The sequence below is a fragment of the Triticum aestivum genome, chromosome 1A, assembly GCF_018294505.1.
Source record: "Triticum aestivum cultivar Chinese Spring chromosome 1A, IWGSC CS RefSeq v2.1, whole genome shotgun sequence".
NCBI classification, from domain to species: Eukaryota; Viridiplantae; Streptophyta; class Magnoliopsida; order Poales; family Poaceae; genus Triticum; species Triticum aestivum.
In genome coordinates this window covers 30,587,582-30,606,841 of record NC_057794.1, presented here as the reverse complement: position 1 = coordinate 30,606,841, position 19,260 = coordinate 30,587,582, and the positions used below count along the sequence as shown (strand labels likewise).

Sequence of the window (19,260 nt, the reverse complement as noted above, 5' to 3'; positions counted from 1 at the left end):
CCACAGTTGCTGAGTGGGCACAGATCATTAATGCCCCAGAGGAGCAAGATGATGACTTGGATATCTATGCCAAGAAGAAGATGGACCACAACTCAATGTCGAATATGTACAAGGAGATCCCAAATGAAGCACTTGATACCTTCAAGTTTGGATCAGTACATTACCTTCTGTCAGGGCTCCCGACTATCAATTGGATACTAAGGCACACCTTACTACCCAAGTCTGGAGATCACAAGATGATCAGAGGCCATGCTATCAACTTGCTACATGTGTTTGATGTGCCTCAGAAGTTCAAGGTGATGAGCCTTATAGTGGAAACTATCAAGAGGACGGCAGCAGATCAGAAGAGGAGCTGCGGATATGCCCCTCAAATTCAGGAGCTCATCAACTCCAAGATGGGCACGGGCATATATCTATTGGACAAGGAACACCTGCCCATCCGTCCAGATTTCGAGGACAATCAAGTTGTCATGACTGAGAACGAGCCATCATCTGCCCAAGCATTTGCAAAGAAGGAGAAGGCGAGGAAGGAGAAAGCTGCCAAGATGCCTACTCAAGAGGAGGCATCTGAGTATTTCTTGAAGACTAAACAAGAGCAGCTTGGTTACTTGATTGCATCCACGCTGAGGATTGAGCAAAGTCTGGCCACCCTCACTCAGAATCAGCAGAGCCTAGAGAGAATCATGGAACAGAAGTTCTATGACTTGGATGTCAAAGTAACGGAAGTTCAGTCTGCAGTGGAGCAGCTCCAGGAGGACATGCAGGAGAGGAGAGGCAGGACTACCACTGCCTTTGCCAGAGTGCCACGAGGCCCGAGGTCATCTGCCGTGCCAGTTGCTGACACAAGAGCCACCACTTCAGCACCAGCTACAGCCTCAGCTCCAGCATCTACTTCAGCTCCAACTCCAGCGTCTACTTCAGCATCTACCGAAGCCTTCGTCCTTGGAGTGATCCGGACTCCACCACCACCAGAAGATCAAGCCTGAGCGTCGATTTAGCACTATGCATTTTCTAGGAACTTTTTGGTAACTTGTTGCCAAAGGGGGAGAAGATGTATAGATCATAGGCTTCGAGAGAGAGAGTGTTGCTTTTCTCTCTTGCTTTATTTGGTGGTTTTTCGAACTTGTTTGCTTTTGAGTGCTTGAGATACTACGTCATTATTTGTGAGACATTGATGATCATGTGTTTGATCATAAGCTACACTTAATGCTTGCTTATTGCTATTATACTATCTATCTTGTGTGATCATTCACTATTCTTGGTGATGAGTGCATGTATTTCATTCTTATCATTTTGAGCGCTCCACCAAGATGTATGTGACATGGAAGAGTAACCCATGACTCTAACTCTTTGTGCATTTGCAGTCCAAAGCAAATTTTAAATATGCACAAATTTAGGGGGAGCTCTTACTTATCACATACTTCTCAAAGCGACGATATATTTCATGCTTATTATCATTTGTCGAAGCTTTGATCTATATGTTGTCATCAATTACCAAAAAGGGGGAGATTGAAAGTGCAACTATCCCTAGGTGGTTTTGGTAATTCATAACAACATATAGCTCATTGAGCTAATGCTATTCCAAGATGATTATTTCAGGAAAGCTCAATGATTGGCATGGCATGGATGTGAAAGTGGAACCCTCAAAATGCTAAGGACAAAGGATTGGCTCAAGCTCAAAAGCTCAAGACTCTTCATTTTATATTTTAGTGATCCAAGATCACATTGAGTCTTTAGGAAAAGCCAATACTATCAAGGAGGGATGAGGTGTTGCTTAATGAGCCTCTTGCTTCATGTGCTTAGTGATATGCTCCAAAACCCTCAACTACTTTCCCATATCCACATATGACCTAAACCCTAAGCCAAACTCGGTCCTACCGATTCTTCCTATCCGGCGCCACCGAGTTTCACTTGTCATTAGCCACTGCCAAACCCTAGCAATTCGGTCCTACCGATAGGGATCTCGGTCTCACCGAGATGGGGTTGCAAACTCTCTGTTTCCCTTTCGTAACTTTTCGGTCTCACCGAAAGAGCGAATCGGTCCCACCGAGATTGCAATGTAAACTCAGTGTTTCCCCTTTGTAACTTTTCGGTCTCACCGAGTTCCACTCGGTCTCACCGAAAGAGCAAATCGGTCCCACCGAGTTTGCCTGACCAACTCTCTGGTTAGCTAATTACCAAATTCGGTCTCACCGAGTTTGTGTAATCGGTCTCACCGAGATTACGTTATGCCCAAACCCTAACCATATCGGTCCTACCGAGTTGCATGTCAGTCCCACCGAAAATCTCTAACGGTCACTAGGTTTACATTTTCGGTCCGACCGAGTTTATTGATTCGGTCCCACCGAGATTGGAAAACTGTGTAACGGTTGGATTTTGTGTGGAGGCTATATATACCCCTCCACCTTCTTCTCATTCGAGGAGAGAGCCATCAGAACACACACACCATTCCAACTCATATGTTCTGAGAGAGAACCACCTACTCATGTGTTGAGACCAAGATATTCCATTCCTACCATATGAATCTTGATCTCTAGCCTTCCCAAGTTGCTTTCCACTCAAATCTTCTTTCCACCAAATCCAAATCCTATGAGAGAGAGTTGAGTGTTGGGGAGACTATCATTTGAAGCACAAGAGCAAGGAGTTCATTACCTACACACCATTTGTTACTTCTTGGAGAGTGGTGTCTCCTAGATTGGCTAGGTGTCACTTGGGAGCCTCCGACAAGATTGTGGAGTTGAACCAAGGAGTTTGTAAGGGCAAGGAGATCGCCTACTTCGTGAAGATCTACCGCTAGTGAGGCAAGTCCTGTGTGGGCGATGGCCATGGTGGGATAGACAAGGTTGCTTCTTCGTGGACCCTTTGTGGGTGGTTGCTTCTTCGTGGACCCTTCGTGGGTGGAGCCCTGTGTGGACTCGCGCAACCGTTACCCTTGGGTGGAGCCCTGTGTGGACTCACGCAACCGTTACCCTTCGTGGGTTGAAGTCTCCATCAACGTGGATGTAGGACAACACCACCTATCCGAACCACGGGAAAAACATCCGTGTCTCCAATTGCGTTTGAATTCTCCAAACCCTTCCCTTTACATTCTTGCAAGTTGCATGCTTTACTTTCCGCTGCTTATATACTCTTTGCATGCTTGCTTGAATTATGTGATGATTGCTTGACTTGTCCTAAATTAGCTAAAATCTGCTAAGAACTAAAATTGGGAAAAGGTTAAGTTTTTATTTGGTCAAGTAGTCTAATCACCCCCCCTCTAGACATACTTTCGATCCTACAACAGGCTTCCCGGGAGTACTGTGTATTTGACATATCTTGTCCAAGATTTTGTTTAAGTTGGATAGCTCATCCCCGTTATCCTTGAGGGGCTGCTTTCTTTGATCCTGTCGCGAGCTTTTGAATCCGGCGTTGACCGCCGTGCTCTTTGGGCTGTTTCCCTTATTCCGGTGCTGGTCCTTGCTGCGTCAGGGTTTTCCGTTTCCATCCCTAACTTCGGATGTACTTGGGTCGCTGGTGCTACATCTTGCCAACCAGCTGTCCTCTCCTGCACAAAAGCGGGTCATGAGGCTTGTTAATGCGGCCATTGTTCTTGGCTTTTCTTGGCCGTGGTGTCTAGCGAGCCATTCGTCTCGAATGTTATGCTTAAAAGCTGCTAGGGCTTCGGCGTCCGGACAGTCGACTATTTGATTCTTTTTAGTAAGAAATCTGTTCCAGAATTTTCGGGCGACTCTCCATGCTGTTGAGTTATGTGACTGAGATCGTCTGCATCTGGAGGGCGGACATAGGTCTCCTAAAAATTTGCCCGGAAAGCATCCTCAAGCTCTTCCCAACTTCCAATGGTGTTCTCGGGAAGGCTTTTGAGCCAATGCCGGGCTGGCCCTTTAAGCTTGAGGGGTAAGTATTTTATGGCGTGGAGGTCATCTCCTCTGGCCATGTGTATGTGGAGGATATAATCCTCGATCCAGACCCCAGGGTCTGTTGTTTCGTCATACGCCTCTATGTTTATGGGCTTGAATCCTGCTGGAAATTCATGGTCCAGCACCTCATCGGTGAAACATAGGGGGTGTGCGGCACCCCTGTATTTGGGTGTGCCGTGATGTTCAGATATTTGTTGTGTTGCATTGCTTACTAGAGCTTGCTTTCTTGGCCCGTAGATAGATCTGGCTGGGCCATCTTTTTGATGCGGATCCTTTGGTGGATCGCGTGCCGGCTTGTGTGCGGCGCCGCTTGCCGCTCCATGCTGGCCATGTGGTCGTCTATCCGACCGGGTGGCTTTCCTATTTTTTGACTGCGGGGGCTCTGAGGCCTCCTCGTCAAATTTAGGCAGTAGCTTTTGCTTTGGATAGCTTTTTGTGCGGCGACTGCCGCCATATTTGTCTGCAGTGTTGCATACTTTGCTCCATCTGATTCTCAGTGCATCTTCCGCAGTTTTGAGCTTCCGCTTCTGCTTTTTCAGGCTACGCGCAGTGGCGATGAGCCTTTTGTGGAGGTTCTTCTGCTCCATGAGCCTATCTGGCGTAAGGTCGTACGGAGTGTTGTTTTCGCCGGGTACGGGGTGTTCGGTTTGTTTATCCAAGTTGCCCTGTTCGGACGGTTGCTCGAAGGCATGTTCGTCGTCCGCCGGCTCGTCCTGCTCTATGGCTGGGTCATTATGGCTTCTGTCTCTGTTGAGGCGGGGCTTGGAGCGGCACTTACGTCGCCGCTTTGATTGCTTTTTGAGTGAACGATCCCTCGTTGCATCCCTGTGTTCCTCATCGTCGCTTCGTTTGGGTGTGTCTACCATGTATACATCATGAGATGAGGTGGTTGTCCAGTGCCTTATAGGCGTTGGTTCATGTTCATCTCCTACATCGTCGTCCATACCGTCGATGTCTTCGGAGTCGAAGTCGAGCATGTCGGTTAAATCATAGACAGTGGCTACGAAGTGGGTGGTGGGTGGGCTTTGAATTTCTTCATCATCCGCATCCCAACCTTGCTGACCATAGTCCGGCCAGGGCTCTCCTGATAAAGAGAGAGACTTTAGCGAATTCAGAATATTGCTGAAGGGCGAGTGCTGAAAGATGTCCGCGACGGTGAACTCCATGATCGGCGCCCAATCGGGTTCGATCGGTAGGGGCGCGGAGGGCTCGGAGTCTGGAGAGGAGTCCAGCTCCTTGGAGTCACGGGCTTTGTAGAGAATAGGGCTGGTGTTCAGCTTGATCGCCGTAGAGATTTCAGCCCCCGAGGCGGTGTCCAACCACCCATCCTCGATTGGCGCAGTTGGCTCCGAATTAAGGGTCGGAACTGATGTGGGTGCGGCCTCCAGGGCACTGTTCGGCGGCAGAGCTAGATCATGCCCATCGTGACAGTGCGGCGCGCTCGGCTACGGCTCGAATCCGTCAAAGATCAAGTCTCCGCGGAGGTCGGCCGTGTAGCTCAAACTTCCAAACCTGACCTGATGGCCAGGGGCGTAGCTTTCGATCTGCTCTAGATGGCCAAGCGAATTGGCCCGTAGTGCAAAGCCGCCAAATACGAAGATCTGTCCAGGGAGAAAAGTCTCACCCTGGATCGCATCGTCGTTGATGATCGGAGGAGCCATCGGGACTAAAAGTGACGACACAGAGGAACTCTCAATGAAAGCACCAATGTCGGTGTCAAAACCGGCGGATCTCGGGTAGGGGGTCCCGAACTGTGCGTCTAGGCGGATGGTAACAGGAGACAAGGGACACGATGTTTTTACCCAGGTTCGGGCCCTCTCGATGGAGGTAAAACCCTACTCCTACTTGATTAATATTGATGATATGGGTAGTACAAGAGTAGATCTACCACGAGATCAAGGAGGCTAAACCCTAGAAGCTAGCCTATGGTATGATTGCTGTTCGTCCTATGGACTAAAACCCTCCGGTTTATATAGACACCGGAGAGGTCTAGGGTTACACAGAGTCGGTTACAATGGTAGGAGATCTACATATCCGTATCGCCAAGCTTGCCTTCCACGCCAAGGAAAGTCCCTTCCGGACACGGGACGAAGTCTTCAATCTTGTATCTTCATAGTCCTGGAGTCCGGCCAAAGGTATAGTCCGGCTATCCGGACACCCCCTAATCCAGGACTCCCTCACTCCCCTTCCATCAACAAACATCAATCCATGGCTTGCTCGAAACAACGAGTGCCTCAAACATACACAAGGTCCCAGGGGGAGTTTTGTTTTGCAATTATTTTTGATTTAGTTTGCATAAAGCATGGGACTGGGCATCCCGGTGACCAGCCATTTTCTCGTGAGTGAGGAGCGGAGTCCACTCCTCTTGAGAATAACCCTCCTAGCATGGAAGATACAGACAACCCTAGTTGATACATGAGCTATTCGAGCATACAAAACATGATGATTATTTGAAGGTTTAGAGTTTGGCACATACAAATTTACTTGGAACGGCAGGTAGATACCGCATATAGGAAGGTATAGTGGACTCATGTGGAATAACTTTGGGGTTTAAGGAGTTTGGATGCACAAGCAGTATTCCCGCTTAGTACAGGTGAAGGCTAGCAAAAGACTGGGAAGCGACCAACTAGAGAGCGACAACAACCATGTACATGCATTAAAATTAATAAACATTGGATGCAAGCATGAGTAGGATATAATCCACCATGAACATAAATATCGTGAAGGCTATGTTGATTTGTTTCAACTACATGCTTGAACATGTGCCAAGTCAAGTCACTTAAATCATTCAAAGGAGGATACCACCCCATCATACCACATCATAACCATCTCAATAGCATGTTGACACGCAAGGTAAACCATTATAACTCATAGCTAATCAAGCATGGCACAAGCAACTATGATCTCTAATTGTCATTGCAAACATGTTTATTCATAACAAGCTGAATCAAGAACGATGGACTCATCATATTTACAAAAACAAAAGAGGTCGAGTTCATACCAGCTTTTCTCATCTCAGTCAGTCCATCATATATCATCATAATTGCTTTTCACTTGCACGACCGAACAATGTGAACAATAATAGGAGTGCACGTGCATTGGACAAAGCTGGAATCTGCGAGCATTCAATAAACAGGAGAAGACAAAGCAATATGGGCTCTTGGTTAAATCAACAATAAAGCATATAAGAGCCAATTCAACAATTTAATCATGGTCTTCTCCTACTGACCCCCAAAGAAAGAAAAGAAACAAAACTATTTACAAGGGAAAGCTCCCAACAAGCAAAAGAAGAACATGAAATCTTTTTGGGTTTTCTTTTTTTTATTACTACTACAAGCATGGAAATTAAATCGATTAAAAGCTACAACTAATTTTTTTTGTTTTTTCTTAAGGTTTATTAAACACACAAGAAGAAAGCATAAAAGGAAATAAACTAGAATGCATGATACAATGAAAAAGTATGAGCACCAACATCTAGCAATGAGTGTGTGTGAACATAAATGTAATGTCGGTGAGAAATACATACTCCCCCAAGCTTAGACTTTTGGCCTAAGTTGGTTTATGGCCACGACTGGCCTGGCCGATATCCATAATAATAGTTGTTGGGGTCGTACTGTGATGCAGCGGCTATCGCCTCTTGAGCTGCAGTGTGGCGACGAGCGGCCTCCGCTCTCCTCTCGTACTCATCTGCCTCCTCTCTGGTAATAGTATATCCTCCTCTTGCTTGATAATCAAAGAAAGTAGGAGCAGGGAGAGTAATACGGACAACACGTCGTCTGTCAAAGATTAGTCGGTACTGGAGAGGCGATTCATTCGTCTCGACAAAATGGTGAGAAACCATAGAATCAAAATCTAAATAAGCAGGAGGCAACTCCATGTCTCCTTCACGAACGTCTATCTCAAGAAATTTAGCTAAGCGGGTTGCATAAATTCCTCCAAAGAAATCTCCATTATATCTATTATGATGCAACCTACGAGCTACAATGGCTCCCATATGATAAGATTGGTCTCCTGACACAGCACTCCTGAGAATGCTAAGGTCAGGGACACACATGTGACATGCTTCATCCTTAGCATTTATGCACCTACTTATGAAGAGAGCAAAATAATGTATAGCAGGAAAGTGAATACTCCCTATGGTAGCTTGCGTTATATCTCTAGATTCCCCTATAGTTATACTAGAAAGTTTCTAAATTCAGATTTAGGGGGATCCCTAACACTACCCCATTGTGGAAGTTTGCAAACAAAAGTGAAATCCTCTAAGTCCATGGTATAAGATTTGTCATAAAGATCAAACATGACTGAAGGAGAATTACGCGAAGATGAATACTCAAACCTCCTCACAAAAGAGCTTGTGACATCATGATACTGGGGGCATTTGTCTGCCTCAAAGTCCTCAAGACCGGCTTTACGCAAATATGCGTTAAATTCTTCTTTAATTCCTGCATGATCCATAAAATTTCCAGAAGGTCACTCACAAGGACGCACTGGAGCGTCTCTTGTGGCTCTTCGTCAGCATCACGCATTGCAAGCCTGTGTCCTTTCTTCCTTGAAGAACCACCACTACTACAAAAACTGGCATTAACGACGATGTCCCAAAAACCCTTGGTCGTTAAACAACAAAGCGAAGTCCCCACACATTGAAATAGAGCCTACGTAATAGCTTCAACAACCACCGGTCTGCCCATCGCTAATTGAGCGGTCGATGATGCTGTGATATGGGTTTTGCACGTAACAGCGGACATCTATTTTTTTACACAGCAAATATCTATTTTAGTCTGTGAGGATCCTATCTCCTTGCGCCTCTTTCTCCTCTCATCCCGTGACCTTCATGGTCCATAGATCGCATCTACCTTCTGCTCTACGCCTATCCGCATTGCATCCCTCACCTCGCCAGTCTCCTGGACCATGGCTTGTCCGCGATGCTGCCTGCATGTCGTCGATAACCTCAACCCGGTGCGGCCGCACTGCCGCCTGCACATCGCCGGTCGCCTCGACCTCAGCGCGGCCGCGCTGCCGCCTGCATGTCGCTGGTAGCCCCGACCCCGGTGTGCGCGTGCTGTCGCCTGCACTTCGTCGGTCGCCTCGACCACGGTGCGGCCGCGCTGCTGCCTGCACGTCGCCCGTAGCTTCGATCCTGATGCGCCCACGCTACCGCTTGCTCATCTCCATCTACTCCGCTGCTGCAGGTTCGTTGGTGTTCCTCCTTCCTCTGCTTTTTTTCCTGTTGCAGGACCTTCATGCAATGTTGCTGATTCTAATTACTAAATATGTAGGTAGAATTTGGTACTTATGTTTTCAGAAATTTTGATGAAGTTCAACCATATATTAGGTATTGATTGGCCGATTAACTTATTAGTTACATAGTCAACTAATTTTTGCGTGCCCATATCAATTAAGCTTTGTATTACTGTAGTGAGTACTCCAGTGGTCAAGATGGATGTTCACCACAACCATTTACCACCATGTGGAACCAGAAGTTCAATCAGTGGTTCAAAAGAGAAGGTAAGACAAAGGATTCCAGAATAAAGTGTGTATGTAGATGCATATGCACGTACATATCAGTATCTCTGTGTGAAGATGTTAAACATAGCTATTTATGTATCTCTGTGTGAAGATGTTAACATAGCTACATAGTCAAATATTTTTTGCTTTCACGAACATGATATGAGTGAGCTCAACGCAGGCTTTTTGGCACTATCACATGGTCCATTAGAAAATGTAACATGTTTTACTGGCTATGACAGGAGTAGATTCAGATGTCGTGTTCAAATTCGAGATAGACTCCTCTGCACACAGACCAATGGGGTGGCTGTCCTTTCAGAAGAAGGGGATAATAATTGGTAATACAATAGAATATTATGCCATATTGACAGAGATAGTCGAGCTGTAATATTTAGATGGAAGGCCTGTGACATTATTCTGTTGCAACTAGATTGACGTATTTAACAAAGAGCATGGAATGAAGTAAGACAACAAGAATGGAATCGTTAGGCTTAACCTGCAGTGTTTGCTTTAGACAGATGAGCCTTTCATTCTGGATAGCAAAGTTTTTTAAAAAAATATATTATTAAGGACAAACTTATAAAAGGATGGCACACAATTGTGAAAAAATCCATCACGTCATGCTTATAATGTACCACATGGACAGTCCGATGATATACCCTCTGAACCTGAACCTGACAATTGCGACGAAGACGACTTCTTTCAAAAATTAACAACAACGTCATGTAGAAAGAGAACAACATGAGGCCACTAGTTTATTCAAGTCTTAATCTGTAGTATTTGATTTGCTTCTTATATTAGCTTTTGCCTTATTAATAAACAGTGACACAAGTAGTTCTGTACTTACTTTATTTGATTTAGCATTCACTTATTTAACTTAAATTGTACTTTGTATAGCCTTTGTGCACACTTCAACCAAACGCTATATATATAGACACACACACACACATGTTATCACAGTGAGTCATCATAGGTATGGAAACTTGACAACATTAGCTTGGGAAAGATGCTTTCACAGATGAATAAGTCTGGACTGGTACACAAAGGCATTGCTAGGCGGACCTTCGTGGAGAAATCAAGTCAATTAGCAGATTTCAGCAGCAAAGGGTTACCCACAGGCTCAAATGCAAGATGCGGAACTGTGAAAAAAAATACAAGTTAGCTACAAAAGGTACTACGTAAACATAAAAATATTATTCAGCTATCTTATAATCAATGATATAATGTGGTTACTTGTTTTCATAGATGGAAACGATGCACTAACAAATACACCAATCTTGTTTAGTACAAATTGGGATGCAGGTGATTCCAAAAGTGAGTTTGTAAGTATCACGTACTGAACCAAGAATTGTTTCTATGCTTTATTGTCTTCAAGTAAATCATAATATATTATAGCTATGAATGATCAAGTTGATGCCAGCAATGAAAGTGACATGGGAAATTCAATGGATGAATTTTATGGTATGTAAAATGTATTTATTTCATCTTTAATTCATCTACTGTGCTGGCCGATTGGTTGTATATTTTCAAACACTGCAAATGGTGTAGATGAATTAATAGGTAATAAAAATCTAGAAAGTGAAGAAGTGTAGGGCAACCATGGCGTTGCAAGGAGTTTTTGGTCAGTTCTCATGTTGCCTCTTTATTTGATCTAGTAGTAAACCTTCTAGATAGATAATTTGGGAATTGGTACACAATTTAACTTCTGTTGTTTTTATTCCAATAATATAATATCAGTATGGATAGTCTATTTTCTAAGACACACAAGAAGGGTACAACCTTGTTGATTGTACAACCTCCGCCAAACACGTAAGACTTAATTTAACTGTAATAACTTCAATAATGAACAACAAGTGTATAATTCCTACTTAGAGATAGAAGTAACTTACTGTTGGCGCTCCAACAACAAGTGTACAATTCCTACTTAGAGATAGAAGTAACTTACTGTTGGTGCTCCAGACACAAACTAAGACCATAGTTTAACTCGAAGAAAAGTTCAATGGCATGGTGTAAGAAGTTTCTGAAATTAAGCGACTTGTGTCTGGTAGTTCTCTAAGTGATAGTTCTCACGAAAGCCAACATGGTCAAGTAAGTTGTTATTATACATTGATTTTATATGTTATTACACTTTGTGCCAATTTATTCACATGGGCTGACTTCCATAAACTACTCAACATTTTGTAGGATTGATGGTCCACCGTGATATATAGAAGTATCAAGTATCAAGAGGCAGTGTAAGAGCTGATGAAGAATGGTATCCATTCAAACAATGATTGTGTCCCTCGATTGAAGATAAATAAATATTATGTTTTCTAGTTGTCTCGTTTTCCAAATAGATATGATCAAGTCCATTGGTCATATAAGGATTGCTTTTGACTCAAATTTCTGAAATGATATTTTTTCAGAATTGTATGTCGGAATATTGGTATTTGTATCTATTAATGAAAGAGGCTATGACCCTTACAATTCAGATTCTTTTGTGTCTATATTAATGTGGATCTTAATATTGAAATGTTGGGAGATGTATAAAGTGATCGCTGAACAGAAAGTTATACTAAATACAAATGATTCCGAAGGGAATAGAGTGGCCGGTAATCATACTTTGGTCAACACGATAACATTATTAGCGACGACAAAGGTGGTCGTTAGTACTACAATCATGGTCGTTATTTCCTTGGGATTGACGACGACACATCATCCCGTCGTTACAAGAATAACGACCACAAAAGATATGTGGTCATTATACTTTTAACGACGGAGCCTACTACGACCAGCAGATTATGGTCGTTAATGACCTTTAACGACCACAATACGACCTTTAACGATCACATATACCGTCGTTAGAAACCGTTTTCCTAGTAGTGCACCTTGGAACATTTTCCTAAGCATATTTCTTCCTGTAAAAAATTCTGAATTTTTTTAGTAACTTCAAAATAAAAGTAAACCAAACTCAATAATATTGATAGCAACCACTCCTACAAGTGCCTAGGGCCTATATCATGCATCAAAACTACTTTTGACCATATAAATTTGACATGCAAGCTCAAGAACTGGGTCACCTAAGCAGCAAAAATTTGCAATGAATAAATCACTAGAACAAAAACTAATTGGACCAATGGAGGAGTCACATACCAAAGAACAATCTCCCCAAGCAGTTTTGTGAGAGGTGCTTTGAGCAAGGAGATCGAAAATGGCAGCAAGATGAGCTGGAACTGGTGCTTGAGTTGGTTTTTCGTGTTTGTGGGAGGAAGAAGAAGAGGATGGGTGCATGAATAAGTGGAGGGGGGCCACTATGGGCCCACGAGGCAGGGGGCGCGCCCTCCACCCTCGTGGCAAGGTGGTTGCCCCCCTGGTGTGTTCTTTGTTCCATAAATCCTCAAATATTCTAGAAAAAAAATCATATTTAATTTTCAGGGCATTTGGAGAACTTTTATTTTCGAGGTATTTTTATATTGCATGGATAATCAGATAACAAACAGAAAATTATTTATTTTCACTTTATTTCAACTAAATAACAAAAAGTATAGAGAGGGTACAGAAGGTTGTGCTTCTAGTTTCATCCATCTCATGTTCATCAAAAGGAATCCACTGACATGGTTGATCAAGTCTTGTTAACAAGCTTATTCCGATTAAAAACCGAAGAAATTTCGAATAACACTAGGTTACCTCAACTGGGATATGCACATCCCCAATTATAAGTATATCATATTTCTTCTTGACAGTAGGAAGAGGAAATTCAAACCCTCCAAATATAATCGATGGAATTTTTTCGATAGAATTGATACTATGAACTTGAGGTTGTTTCCTCGGAAAATGTACCATATGCTCATTACCATTAACATGAAAAGTGACATTGCCTTTGTTGCAATCAATAACAGCCCCTGCAGTATTAAGAAAAGGTCTTCCAAGAATAATAGACATACTATCATCCTCAGGAATATCAAGAATAACAAAGTTCGTTAAAATAGTAACGTTTGCAACTACAACAGGCACATCCTCACAAATACCGACAGGTATAGCAGTTGATTTATCAGCCATTTGCAAAGATATTTCAATAGGTGTCAACTTATTCAAGTCAAGTCTACGATATAAAGAGAGAGGCATAAGACTAAAACCGGCTCCAAGATCACATAAAGCAGTTGTCGGTGTCAAAACCGGCGGATCTCGGGTAGGGGGTCCCGAACTGTGCGTCTAGGCGGATGGTAATAGGAGACGGGGGACACGATGTTTTTAGCCAGGTTCGGGCCCTCTCGATGGAGGTAAAACCCTACTCCTGCTTGATTGATCTTGATGATATGAGTATTACAAGAGTTGATCTACCACGAGATCAAAGAGGCTAAACCCTAGAAGCTAGCCTATGGTATGATTGTTGTTGTTGGTCCTATGGACTAAACCCTCCGATTTATATAGACACCGGAGGGGGCTAGGGTTACATAGAGTTGGTTACAAGGAAGGAGATCTACATATCCGTACTGACAAGCTTGCCTTCCACGCCAAGGAGAGTCCCATCCGGACACGGGACGAAGTCTTCAATCTTGTATCTTCATAGTCCAACAGTCCGGCCAAAGGATATAGTCCGGCTGTCCGAATACCCCCTAATTCAGGACTCCCTTAGTAGCCCCCGAACCAGGCTTCAATGACGATGAGTCCGGCGCGCAGATTGTCTTCGGCATTGCAAGGCGGCTTCTTCTTCAAACTCTGAGTACCTGCTAAATAGTGTCCGGCTTCTCGTAAATGTTGCGCTTCTTGGCTTCTGCGTCCAATAATGGCCATCTTCCACGTGTCAAGCAAATGTGAGGAGCCAGGGTGTTTTTACATTTACCACCCCATCTATGTGAATGAACTGTCTATTAAAGAGACGAGGATCCTCAGATCCAAACCACACCACCCTCCCTCAGCGAGCATTCATCGGAGCGCGCCCGAAATAATCCATCCCAACATGGCCGACCAACGCAACTCCTCCTCTCGCTCCCGCAGCCCCAAGCCCGGAGATTGGGAGAGGTGTTCCGTCCCGCACAGTCAATTAGCGAAGCTACAGACCCAAGGATTCCTCCCTCCAGCGTATATGGTCCCGGTTCGAGCCGGGCTCGCCACCTATAATGGCGGGGGCAAGCGGAGAGCTTTCCCAACCCCTCTAAGGGAGAGCGGGTATGCCTTGTCCCTTATTTATTAAGGGGACTCGGATTTCCAATCCATCCATTTCTCCGAGGGTTCCTGGAGTTCTATGGCCTCCAGTTGCACAACCTCACCCCTGCCTCCATACTGCACATCGCTGGTTACATAGCCCTTTGCGAGCTGTTTCTGGGTTGCAAAGCTCATTTCGTGCTGTGGAAGAAGTTCTTCTGCCTTGTGCCCCATACACAGAGGGGATCAATATATCAAGTGGGCGGAGGCGAAGTATGGCGCATCGCCGGGACTAGATACCTATTCGGTACCCCGAAAAAGATGCCCGAGGACTGTCCTTCGGAGTGGTTTTATATGGAGGATGTTCCTCTCCCGGATCCTATCCGGATTGGTCTTCCTGAGTTCGACAACGCCCCTTTGAAGAAACGCCTAAGCTGGCGCCCACGGAGCCCACAGGAGGAAGATGATAGAGACGTATTTTATCTGATGGGCCGGATAAAGTTGCTGGCCAAATTAGGACTGACCATAACCGAGGTTATGGAAATATGCATTATGCGGGGGGTGCATCCACTTCAATATCGAGGCCACCCCATGTAACGCCTTCGATGCGGCTATATCTCCTACGTGTCGAAGCATGACTTAGAGGCATAACCGCATTGAAAGCAATGTCGCAAGTAAGGTAATCTTCACAACAACCCATGTAAATAAATAAAAGGGGAAAATATACATAGTTGGCTTACACTCGCCACGTCACACAAATACATGAATAAGATTACAATCATCCAATACACTCATGGTCTGATTACGGTACCAAAATAAAGATCAACCCCCACATGCGACACGGTCCACGGTCGCCCCAACTGGGCACCACTACTGATCATCTGGTAAAGACACATAGTAACGACGAGAGTCTTCATCGAACTCCCACTTGAGCTCAAGCGCATCGTCTGGAATGGTATCATCGGTCCCTACATCTGGTTTGGAAGTAATCTATGAGTCACGGGGACTCAGCAATCTCGCACCCTCGCGATCAAGACCATTTAAGCTTATAGGTAAGGCAAGGTAAGATGTGGAGCTGCAGCAAGCGACTAGCATATGGTGGCTAACCTATTCGCAAAAGAGAGCGAGAAGAGAAGGCAAAAGCACGGACGAACAACTATGATCAAGAAGTGATCCTAGAACAACCTACGTCAAGCATTACTCCAACACCGTGTTCACTTCCCAGACTCCGCCGAGAATAGACCATCACGTTTACACACGCGGTTGATTCATTTTAGTTAAGTTAAGTTTAATGTTATCCACAACCGGACATTAACAAATTCCCATCTGCCCATAACCGCGGGCATGACTTTCGAAAGTTCAAATCCCTGCAGGGGAGTCCCAACTTAGCCCATCACAAGCTCTCACGGTCAACGAAGGATATTCCTTCTCCCAAGACAATCCGATCAGACTCGGCATCACGGTTACAAGACATCCTCGACAATGGTAAAACAAACCCAGCAACACCGCCCGAATGTGCCGACAAATCCCGATAGGAGCTGCACATATCTCGTTCTCAGGGCACACTCAGATAAACAATCCGTACAACTAAAACCATCCCTCGAGTTTCCCCGAGGTGGCGCCGCAAGGGGCTCTAGTTTGGACCAACACTCAGAGGAGCACTGGCCCCCAGGGGGGGGTTAAATAAAGATGACTCTCGGGCTCCGGAAACCCAAGGGAAAAGAGGCTAGGTGGCAAATGGTAAAACCAAGGTTGGGCATTGCTAGAGGAGTTTTATGAGTTTTATTCAAGGCGAACTGTCAAGGGGTTCCCATTATAACCCAACCGTGTAAGGAACGCAAAATCCGGGAACATAACACCGATATGACGGAAACTAGGACGGCAAGAGTGGAACAAAACACTAGGCAAAAGGCCGAGCCTTCCACCCTTTACCAAGTATATAGGTGCATTAAGAGAAACAAGATAATATTGTGATATCCCAACAATAAACAATGTTCCAACAAGGAACGATCTCCAATCTTCACCTGCAACTAGCAACGCTATAAGAGGGGCTGAGCAAAGCGGTAACATAGCCAAACAATGGTTTGCTAGGACATGGTGGGTTAGATGTTTGACATGGCAATTTGGGAGGCATGATAAGCAAGTGGTAGGTATCGTAGCGTAGGCATAGCAAAAGAGCGAGCATCTAGCAAGCAAAGATAGAAGTGATTTCGAGGGTATGGTCATCTTGCCTACAAAGTTGTCCGAGTTGCCTTGATCCTCGTAAGCGAACTCAACGGGCTCCTCATTCACGAACTCGTCTCCCGGCTCTACCCAAACAATAACAACAAGCAAACGGAACACAATCAACCACGTGCAATGCTCAAACAACATGATGCTAACATGGTATGATATGCGAGATGCGATATGTGATGCATATGCATGATTTGACAAGGAATTATTGAACCTGGCCTCAACATGGAAATCCAATAGTGTCACTAGAAAGGTGAGGTGATTTCGGTTGAAATCGATATAAAGATCACCGGAATCGGATGCACGGTTTGGAAATGGCAAGCAAAACAAATATGACATTGGTCTGCGATAATCAGCAAGTGGCCAACTAAATGCATCGAGATAAATATGCTACAGCACTCAAACATGACAACAAAATACATGGCAGGGATCCACTCATGAATCTTGACAAAAGATGAACACTAAGCTATGGCTAATTCATCCATTAACAGGTTCAAACCAGCATGGCAAAAGTGCAAATGCTAACAGGTTTCAGACTTAGTGAAATTAACACACGTCTGGAATTTATCATCAGGAAGCACACTTTAGAGCATGAAAACTACAAGCTACAGGAACTTAACATGGCAAGGCAGAGCATGGCACGAATCTACTCAAAGCACTTAACAAAAGTCCCTTAGTGACCTTGAGCCAAAAGGGATCATAAAATACAATTGCAAGCATGTGAACATGGAAAAAACATAAACAGATTCAGACTTGGTGAAAAACTGGAGCATGCAAAACAGTTAACGAGTAGGCATGTTTACGAGCTCGATGCACTAACTATAGAGCATGGCATGACAAACTAAGCATACACCCATCAAGAAGACATGGCATAGGAGCTATACATGGCAAGAACAAGATCATAGCATGCATGGATCAATAGCAACATCCTCAGCAAAATCGCTAAACATGTCAACAATCTGCCAGGATTATTTTATAGCAAAAGTAGAGCTCGATTGACTCAAGCTAGGGTGCTCCATAAATGCAAACAAAGACATGGATGGATAGAGCACCACAATGTTAACAAAACATCCTTACTGATCATCCTCAAAAGATGCACGGATCACTAGGAAACAACATGAACATATGGCATAACAACAAAAATAGAACAATGACTTAGTGAAATTCGAAGTCCCTGAAATCAGCATTACCGATTACGCCAGTTTGCAAGCTTGTGCTAGTCACCGAAAATATCACAAAAATACATGGCAAGCACCTCTGTAAAGATGGCAAAGCATTATACAAAACACATGTAGAGCTCAGGATCATAGCATGCACACATTAATCATGGAAAAAATGACAAAAAGGCCATTTGCTGAAACAGATCTGACAAATTCATCACATAGCCCTCTTTCAACAGCATTTCGGGCATCAAGATGAGCTCAAATGAAAATGATGCAATGAGATGAAATGATGTACTCGTCGAGACGAACATTTTGATATGCTACACGCACAAATCGAAGCTACGACGAGAGAGTTATGGCATGCGGAAAAATGCAAATTAGCTAGGGTTTTTGGGGAAGAAGTCAACCGTCGTTTTGGATCCAGATCTAGGGTTCACGGGGCCGGCACTGTAGCTTCGCGGATCTCGCAGGAGTCAATGGATGCAGCGGCCGGTGTCGACGAGGTTCGCCGGAGAGGGGACTTGTCGGGGCGCGGTAGGAGGTGATGGCGGTGGAGGGCGTCGCTGTAGACCGGATCGGGCGCGGGGCGGTGAACGGCGAGGTGAGGCGGCGGTCACCGGAGTTGGCGGAGCCGGCGATGGCACGCGACGGCGGAGAGACGGCGCCGGCGTCGGGCGCGAGGAGGAAGGGCGGCGCCGTGGGAGGTAGGTGGCAGCGCCGACATGGGCCGCGGGGGCCGAACGTGGGCTCATGGGCCCGCGGTGGAGGAGGCGATGTGGGGCGGCGCGGCGGCAAATCGGTGCATGACATGTGGCAGTGGTGGCGCAGGTCGGATGTGTCCGACCGGACGGAGAATTGTCCAGCGGCGCGTGAAGAGGGAGGGGACTAGGGTTTCGTCCGAATTTCGGGGAAGGGATCTATATATAGAGGTAGAGGGAGCTAGGAAGCTCCAAATGGAGTGCGGTTTGCGGCCACGCGATCATGATCGAACGCTCTAGATGATGGAGAGGGTTTAGGTGGGTTTTGGGCCAGTTTGGAGAGGTGTTGGGCTGCAACACACACGAGGCCTTTTCGGTCCCTCGGTTAACCGTTGGAGTATCAAACAAAGTCCAAATGGCACGAAACTTGACAGTCGGTCTACCGGTAGTAAACCAAGGCCTCTTGGCAAGTATCGGTCCAATCCGAAAACGTTTAACCCCCACACACGAAAAGAGGTAGAAAGGACCACCAGGTGACATAGGAGCGCCGGAATGCAAAACGGACAAAGGGGAAAATGCTCAGATGCATGAGACGAACACGTATGCAAATGCAATGCACAT

General features: G+C 45.0%; 1 long non-coding RNA gene across 1 annotated transcript; it reads left to right on the top strand.

Moving 5' to 3' along the window:
* Nucleotides 1-10,817: 10,817 nt before the first annotated feature.
* LOC123080418 (uncharacterized) lies at nt 10,818-11,888 on the top strand. Its single transcript, XR_006438429.1, has 2 exons — nt 10,818-10,883; nt 11,607-11,888. It is a non-coding gene; the product is annotated as an uncharacterized lncRNA (long non-coding RNA).
* The last annotated feature ends 7,372 nt before the right edge of the window (nt 11,889-19,260 follow it).